General features: G+C 40.3%; 1 non-coding gene across 1 annotated transcript; it reads right to left on the bottom strand.

The window, feature by feature from the left end:
• Positions 1–9,520: 9,520 nt before the first annotated feature.
• Trnac-gca (transfer RNA cysteine (anticodon GCA)) lies at positions 9,521–9,592 on the bottom strand. The gene has a single exon. It is a non-coding gene; the product is annotated as a tRNA-Cys (tRNA).

Below are 9,592 nucleotides of genomic sequence, written 5' to 3'. Positions count from 1 at the left end.
AGGCACATTAAACATATTGGAGTGCCTGAGATGGACAGTTGGCTCAGTGGTTAAAAGAGCACTTGCTATCATTGTGGAGGACCCAGGTGCAATTCCCAGGACCCAACATTTCACCCAACATTTCACAACCATCTCTAATTCCACTCCAAGGGGACCTGATTCCCTTGTCTGACCTTGGCAGCTGCTAGGCACACACATGGTACACAGACCCTTTTCAGGTCAAACAGCTACATGTATAAGATAATAAAAACTATGGAGTTTTACAGATAAATATCATATAGACTCACATACAAGAGCTCAATCCAGAAAGCTAGTTGTTCAACAGATCCTTTGGAGGTAAAGGACAGGGCAGGTCTAGGCAAAAGCAAAAGTTCTTGGCACTCACCTGAAAACTCTTTGGGAAGCAGAGCTTGGGGTAATATGTGTCTGTCAAGCTTAATGATAATTATCATTCATAGTGAGAGTAGAGATATTTATTTAATATGTGACTTTCCATATTGTAGATATGAAAAATATCAATGTCATTAAATTCACTTCAAAGGATGACACACCTGATTATTAACCAAGTCATAACCAGAATCTACATTAATCTACATTTAAGTGACCTCTTGGAAAGGTGTGTTGGGGCAGGAAGACCAAGCATTTAGGGTCTAGGAGAAAAAGGAAACTCTTCTAATGCTCTATGAGCAAAAATAGGTGAAGCTAGAGAACATAAAAATTGGAATCAGGAACTCGTGATCCTCAGTGCAGGGACAAGTGATGTTCAATAAGCAGGAATAAGGCTAACCAGCATCTTTTCAGCATCAGAAGAAAGCGTCAGTCCCAAGCTCTAAAGCTGAGAGCTGAGTTCTCACAGTGAGCCAGCATCCCAAACAATACTGTGCCTCCACACAGGGTCACTTTTCAGCCATGAGCACAGTTGCAGGCCTTCTCCACAAACTGCTCTTCTGCACACTTGCTCATTATATGTATTAACAGCCCAGCATCCTGTGGCCCTGAGGTGGGGCTGAAGTTACTTTTGGGGCATCACTGACCTTCAACACAGCCATGCCATCTTGCACTACACATTGCTGGAAGTTCCAGCCCATGCTATCTTATACTCGGGATGTTAGTAGAAGGCTATACGGCCCTACAGGTAAAGGAGTGATCTATTGTTTTTTATTGAGGGTTAGAGTCCCCACTTGTCTGAAGGCTACTTTCCAGCCTATAGTGAGAACCCGAATCCCCCCAATAAACCAATTATCTACTTGCTATAGACAAAGTCTCCAGGGGGACTAGATATGACCAGGCTCTGCCATACATGGTAATTTCTTTGCCATTCAATATAGAAATCAAAACATTCTTGTATCCCAATTGCCTTTATTACAAGAAAGAAACCATATCTGACCATACAAAATACAAATGCTTTTTTTTATACAAGACCAATGAATCATGAAATGTGTTCTAGGCACTTACTAAAGATCATAAAAGATTATTAATGTGAGGGATGGTATAAGCCATGAGTTGAACTTATGAACCATGTTCTCCTATTGTGGGTATCCACAATGGGTGCTGAGAGTTTCTATCAAAAAGCCAATTGTTCTCCAAAACATAAAAGGTAATCAGATTTTTAGTTTTGAGATAGTCCATATGATTTTTCTTTCAGTCTTTTTTTTTTTTTTTTTTTTTTTTTTTTTTTTTGCAGAACTTTTCTTCCAAAGCTTGAATAACATATGGCCTTACCTTTGTCTATTGCAGTAACTTACCCCTTACTGCCTTGGTAGTTCACCCTCTGCAACACCCCATCCCTGGACTTGGAGCTATCTTCTGAGCCACAGATCTTAATGTCAGGGTTCTTATTCTTTCCTAAGGAGAATTCTTGGATACAGAAGAGAAAAAAATGGAAGAAAATAAGAGGTGGTGAAAAGGAACTGTCTGTCCCTTAAAGGCCATGGTGTACTCCAGTTGTAGGGAATTTACACATCAATGTGTCACACACAGATACTTGTAAATATGAGTGAAGGTCCAGAGAACAGAGTGGAGTTGGGTCAGCCAGGGCTGAGAAGGCTCCAGGAAGCTCAAAAAGGCTGTTTCTAATCTCAGATGCTTCTAAAACAATTGGGAAGCTCTTATGGTACTTTAGCTCCACCTAGGGTGTTCTCATTGTTTGAGATGAGATATGGGAAATGGAATTTATTATTATTTTTTCTTATTTTACATATTGATCCCAGTTCCCTCTCCACTATTGCTTAGATTGTTAGTTGGGGTCATCCTTGAAGGTCTCTGGACATTTCCCTAGTACCAGCTTTCTCTTCAAACCTATAATGGCTCCCTCTATTATGGTATCTCTTTTCTTGTTCTTGTCTATTCATCCCCCGACTCAACCTTCCCGGTCCCTCACATTCTCTTCTCTCCTCCTCTTCTCCTCTTCTCTTTCTCCTAACTCTTTCTTTACTCACTGCCCTCCCCTCCCACTTACAATTTGCTCAGGAGATTTGGTCCCTTTCCCCTTCTGTGAGGGACCTTGTATGATTCTCTTAGGGTCCTCCTTGTACCCTAGTTCCTCTGGCAGTGTGAATTGTAGGTTGGTGGTCCTTTGCTCTATGTCTAAAATCCAGATATGAGTGAGTACATATCATGTTCATTTTTTGTGACTGGGTAACCTCTCTCAGGATGGTTTCTTCTAGTTCCATCCATTTTTGCAAATTTTAAGATTCCATTGTTTTTATTCCACTAAGTAGTACTTCATTGTGTAGATGTACCACATCTTCTGTATCCATTCTTCAGTTGTGGCTCATCTACGTTGTTTCCAGGTTCTTACAATTACAAATACTGCTGCTATGAACATAGTTGAACAGATGTCTTTGTTGCATGCATGTGTATCTTTTGGGTATATGCCTAAGAGTGGAATTTCTGGATCCTGTGGTAGACTGATTCCTATTTTCCTGAGGAACCACCATATTATCTCCAAAATGGCTGTACAAGTTTGCACTCCCACCAGCAATGGAGGAGTGTTACCCCTTTCTCCACATCATCTCCAGCATGAATTGTCACTGGTGTTTCTGATTTTAGCCATTCTGACGGGAATAAAATGGTATCTCAAAATTGCCTTGATTTGCAGGGAAATGGGATTTTTATAGACACTTTGATTACTCATAATTTATTTTGGATGGCAAACTACAATAATAAAGCCTTAGAATTTGCTGTTTCCATGAAAATGATTTCTGACTCTCTTATATAGTAAGGATGAAGAAATAAAAATTAAGGTATCTATATTTTAAAAAGGTCAAAAGCTAGGACTTGAACCAGGGACCTCTTGATCTGTAGTCAAATGTTCTATCTCTAAGCTATACCCCCTGTTATTAACATATAGATTAATTAATATACTTCTCTTATACAGTTACATCCACATCATGTGCACCCAGGGCATCATCATTTTAGAAATTTTAGGCTAAAGTCAGAGGAAACACATCAATTTTGTGAATAAAAACCCACAGGTTTGCTTCCTTAGAAGGCAACCTACATTCTCCCAGCCTTCAATCCCCATGACTAGACTGTCCTGTAGAGGCACTGAACTGGCTAAAATTATCCTCAGAGTCAAGTTTTGAGTCCATCATGGTGTGACCTACAAACAGAAACTCCACAGGGCTGGGGGGTTTATCCTGTCAAATGTGATGACAGACTCAGGTTTGACTTTCCTGGACTAATGTTAGGTTCAGGGAACTTGCTTTAGAATTAAGGGCTGAGATGAAAGATGATGATTTTTCTCTCCGTTAATAATTACAGAGAAGGATGAGGAAAATCCCCAAATCACTAATGGATCAACAAAGTTCTGGCACAAGGAAATGTTCCCAGACCAACACATGTCACCTAGAGTTGGTGGTGAACAAGGCCCTATTCCATCTAGACAAAGTGTCTATGCATGGGGTGTCTGTCTAACATGGCTCTCCTCCTCTGCTAAATCCTTAGCCTATCCTTGCATAAATTTATAGTCCTTACTTACTGTATTTTAGAATAAATAAGGCATGGTGTATGTTACATCTGATGAGATATTCTTTTTATCTATTTTATAATCACATCTCTTTCTCTTTAATCTGGTCTATTGGTTTGGATTTCTCTACAAGGAGACCTTGACACAAGAACTTGAAGATAAGTTGCCAGGTGGTGGTGGTACACACCTTTAATCCCAGCACTTGCTGGCAGAGGCAGGTGGATCTCTACAAAGCAAGTTCCAGCACAGCCTGGACAGTTACACAGACACCTATAGTCAGATGTCCACCTCACCTGCACATATATACAACATATACCACTTATTGAACACTTCAGGTCACCCTGCTTCAAAGGGACTTGGTATGTTTAACCATTACCTCCCAACAGTGCTGTCTCCTTGATGTATCAAGCATGCTGCCTGTTATGCAACCTGATCGTACATCAGTCATAAAGTGCTAAAGCTGACACTTGACCTGCATGTCCAGAAACATGCTGAGGACCTGACTGTGTGCATCGAAGTCACTTGTGATATATGGTGAGGGGGCACAGCAGGAAGGCAGAGTTTTCCACGGTGAAGCCAACCTTGACTTGGTGATTACCTCTCTCTCTCTCTCTCTCTCTCTCTCTCTCTCTCTCTCTCTCTCTCTCTCTCTCCTCCCGGTGTGTGTAGTGAGTCAGGACTTCAGTATCAGTAACTCTCCATGACCCTAGCTCTCTTGGAGGTCTCTCAAGCAGAGGCTACAGCAGTACCAATTCTGTGGTAAGAAAGAGAGAGAGACGCCATCTACACCCACTGGAGGGAGGATTGGAAAGACTACAATACAAGAAAACATTCAACAATAGAAAGACCAGTATGACACCACCAGAATCTAGAGACTCTACACCAAATAGGATTAAACACACCAAAGCAGGTGAAGCCAAAGAGAACGACCTAAAAACCAATTTCATGAAAATGATAGAGGCCCTCAAGTATGATATGGAAAAAAATATTGGAAAAAATAGAGTAAAAGATCAAGCAAAAAATTGCAAGAAATGAAAAATCTCTTAAGAAAGCAAGGAAAGCCAAGAAAAAACAATCAAACAGTTGAAGGAAACAATTCAAACCATTCAAGACCTGAACAAAAGGGAAAATAAAGAAAATACAATCTGAGGGAATGCTGAAAATAAAAAAACTGGGCAAATGATCAAGAACTACAGATGCAAGTTTGGAAGGAACGACACCCAAATTCCCAAATATTGTGTATAAATGTTTGTTTTCATTTAATTGGACTTTGTTATATAAAATAAAATAAATTAATAAAAAAAGAAAGTTTCATTTTAAAAATTCCTTGCTGTGAAGTCTAGCTAGATTATGTAAAATACAAGAGGTAAAAGAGAGAATCTCATGTGCTGAAGCTAAACTAGATTAAGTAGATTCATCGCCCAAAGAAAATCTTAAATCCAACAAATTCTTACATAAAAAATTCAGGATATGTGGAAAATCAAAAAAAAAAAAATAAATAAAACCTAAGAATAATAGGCATAGAAGAAGGCTAAAAAGCCCAGCTCAAAGGTGCAGAAAATATATTCAACAAAATCATAGAAGAAAATGTTCACAACCTGAATAGGGACACGTCTAAGAAAGTACAACAAACACACTGAACACCAAATAGACTGGGCCAAAAAGAAAAGTCCCCTCACCACATAATAGTCAAAACACCTAACATACAGAATAAAGAGTATTAAGAGCATTGAAGGAAAAAGGCCAAGTAACATATGAAGGCAGACTATCAAAATTACACCTGATTTCTCAATGGAAAATCTGAAAGCCAGAGGTCCTAGATAGATGTTTTACAAAAATTAAGAGTCTATAGATGCCAGCAGAGACTACTATACCCAGCAAAACTCTCAATCACTATAGATGGAGAAAACAAGATATTCCATGACAAAACCAGATTTGCACAATATATACCCACAAATCCAGCCCTACATAAAGTTTTGGAAGGAAAACTCCAACCCAAGGAAGTTAACTAAACTCACAAACACATAGGCAATAGATAATCCCATTTTTACCAGAACCCAAAAGAAAAAGCAGGGGAAGTCTACTCACAATACCACTGTGAACACCAAATCCAAAACAAACAAGAATTAACAATCAATGGTCCTTACTTTCCTTCAATATTAATGGTCTTAACTTGCCTATATAAGGACACAGGTTAACATAATGAATACGAAGACAGGATAGGCAAAACAACCCTGTAAAATAAAGGAACATCCACAGGCATCACCATCCTGACTTCAACCTCTATTACAAAGCTATATAGTCCTGAAAACAGCTCGGTATTGGCACAAAAATAGACAGGTAGACCAATGGAATCAAACTGAAAATCCTGGTATTAACCTACACAGCTATGGAACCTGATTTTTGACAATACAGCTAAGAAGCCCTAGTCCCTACTTCACATGACCTGTCAGATCTACATGACCCCAACTGGATGGCATTCCCCTACATATGGAATTGGGGTGGGGGGATGGGAGGGGAGGGTGGTTAGAGTGCATGTGAGAGGGCAGAGAGGGTGAAAGGGAGGGAAGGAGGGAGGGAGAGGGAACTGGGATCGACATGTAAAATAATAAATTAAATTAAAAAAATGCTTTGACTCCAAAATTTAAGTTTAAGGACAAGTGACTGGGGAAAAGGATTTCTATTTTTTGTTTCCACAGAAAATAAAAAGATGTGGATTCCTTCCAGACTAATGTGGTTTGATCACGCCAGACCGCCTGAAACAGAGTACAGGGTGATCCTACATTCAAAACAGCTGGACAAGGCAGACTTACAGACTACAGCCAGGATTTCTGAATCTTCTTCGAATCCCCCATGACAGCATCCCTTGCCAGCAGGAAGTAGTTTGGAAGGAACAACGCCCAAATTCACAAATATTGTGTATAAATGTTTGTTTTCATTTAATTGGACTTTGTTATATAAAATAAAATAAATTAATAAAAAAGAAAGTTTCATTTTAAAAATTCCTTGCTGTGAAGTCTAGCTAGATTATGTTAAATTCATCCAAATAGAGTAAAGTGGGATTGAAAATATAAGAAAAGTCCTTTACAGTAGTACCAACAAATGCTATACATCATTCATACATCCATTCATCCTTGGAGTATACACTGAACATCTTCAAACACTAAAAAAAAAAAAAAGAAAAAAAAGAAAGAAAGATGAAAACATCTTCAACAAATGGTGCTGGCATAACTGGATCCTTGTGTGTAGAAGACTGCAGATAGATCCATGTCTATTGCCATGAACAAAGCTTAAGTCCAAGTGGATGAAAGACCGCAACATAAATGCAGCCACACTGAACCTCTTAGAAGAGAAAGTGGGTGGTACTCTTGAAAGTGGGTGGTAGGAGACTGCTTTCTCAACATAACACCAGTAGCACAGACACTGAGATAGACAATTAATAAATGGGACCACCTCAAACTGAGAAGCTTCTGTAAGGCAGAGGACACAGTCAACATGACCAAAAGGCAGCCCACAGACTAGGAAAAGATCTTCACAAACCCTATATCTGACAGAGGGCTGATCGCCAAAATATACAAAGAACTCAAGAAGCTAGACACAAAACACCAAATAATCCAGTTAAAAGTGGGGTACAGAACTAAATAGAGAATTCTCAATGAAGGAATCCAAAATGGCTGAAAAAAACTTTAAAAAGTGCTCAATATTCTTAGCCATTAGGGAAATGCAAACCAAGGCAACTCTGAGATTCCATTTTACTCCTGTCAGAATGGCTAAAACCAAAAAACACTAATGGAAGTTTATACTGGAGAGGACATGGAGATAGGGGAACATTCCTCCACTGGGATTCCAAACTTGTACAGCCATTTTGGAGATCAGTATGGTGATTCCTCAGGAAACTGGGAATCAATCTACCACAGGATGCGCAATTCCACTCTTAGGCACATACCCAAAAGTTGAATTTCCATGCAACAAAGACATCTGTTCAACTATGTTCATAGCAGCATTATTTGTTATAGTCAGAACCTGGAAACAACCTAGATGCTCCACAACTGAAGAATGGATGGAGAAGAAGTGGCTCATTTACACAATGGATTACACTCAGCAGAAAATTCAATGGATGGAACTAGAATAAACCATCCTGAGTGAGGTAACCCAGGCACAGAAAGATGACCATGGTATGTATGCACTCATATATGGATTTTAGATATAGAGCAAAGGCTCACCAGACTATAATTCACACCACCAGAGAAGATAGGATACTAGGAGAGACCCTAAGAGAGACATACATGGTCATGGTTTCCCACAGAAAGGGAAAGGGACAAGATCTCCTGAGCATATTGGGAGATGGGAGGAGCAGTGAGTAGAGAGGGAGTTAGGAGAAAGAGAAGGGGAGAAGAGGATGGGAGCGAACATGAGGGAGCAGGAAGGGTGAGTTTGGGAAGGAATAGAGGAGAGCAAGAAAAGAGATACCATAATAGAGGAAGCTATTGATGGTTTGAAAAGAAAACTGGCACTAGGAAAATGTCCAGAGACCTACAAGGATGACTCCAACTAACAATCTGAACAACAGTGGAGAGGCTACCTTAAATGCCCTTCCCTAAAAAAGAGATAGATAACTAACTTAAATACCATCATAGAGCTCTCATCTAGTAGCTGATGGAAACAGAAGCAGATACCCACAGCTAAACACTGAGCCAAACTCCTGAAATCCAGTTCTAGAGAGATAGAAGAGATGAACAAAGGGGTCAGAACCAGGCCACAGAAACCCACAGAAACAGCTGACCTGAACAAGAAGGAACTCATGGACCCCAGACTGATATTGGGAAATCAGCATAGGACAGACCCAGACCCTCTTAATGTGGGTCTCAGTTAGAAGGCCTAGGACCTCTGACAGTGGAACCAGGATGTATCCCTGGTGCATGGAAAGAGGGATGTAGATCACAAACTTTCTGCAACAGGTATGGACGCCTGTGCTAGTTCTAAACTGGTGTGGGAGACCACAGTAACAAGTTGGCTTCTCAGGTATCCTAATAGTTTCTTTTCCTGGGTCTGGAGAGCTGTTCTAGTCTGGCTTACCTGTCTTTCCATGGGCAAACACACTAAGAATGCAGAAGCATGCTGCTTCTGAGCTTATGACAAGCTCAGCCCTGCTTGTCAAATAGACTGCCATATTGAAACTAGGTATTCAGAATACACCTCTTGTCCTAGTGGCCACCTGTAGCAGAGTGACGCTGACCATTCTGAGATCAGTATATAGGACAGAGGTGAGGAGTAGGGTGGGAAGTGTGAGCAGGGAGAAGCATGCAAGTAGGGAGGGCACTACAGTGAGAACTGGATGTGCACCTGTGAGGGCTTGAAGTTGAGGCTTTGGAGCCTGGAGTGACTATAGTGGGATAAGAGGGAAAACCAAACACACCCTGAATCAATAAGCATAGAAGGGAGCATGTGGGATTACTAGAGAAAACTCCAAACTAATACACAACTCGCAGTTTAACTGAGGTCCTTGCCAAATTTATGGGATAAGTTCACTACCAAAATATTTTAAAAAAAAGGGGGCACCTGGATTTGAACCAGGGACCTCTTGATCTGCAGTCAAATGCTCTACCCCTGAGCTATACCCCC

The sequence above is a fragment of the Phodopus roborovskii genome, unplaced genomic scaffold (genome assembly GCF_943737965.1).
Source record: "Phodopus roborovskii unplaced genomic scaffold, PHOROB, whole genome shotgun sequence".
Taxonomy (NCBI): domain Eukaryota; kingdom Metazoa; phylum Chordata; class Mammalia; order Rodentia; family Cricetidae; genus Phodopus; species Phodopus roborovskii.
The sequence above is the reverse complement of the archived record's forward strand: the minus strand, read 5'-3'. Positions and strand labels throughout refer to the sequence as shown.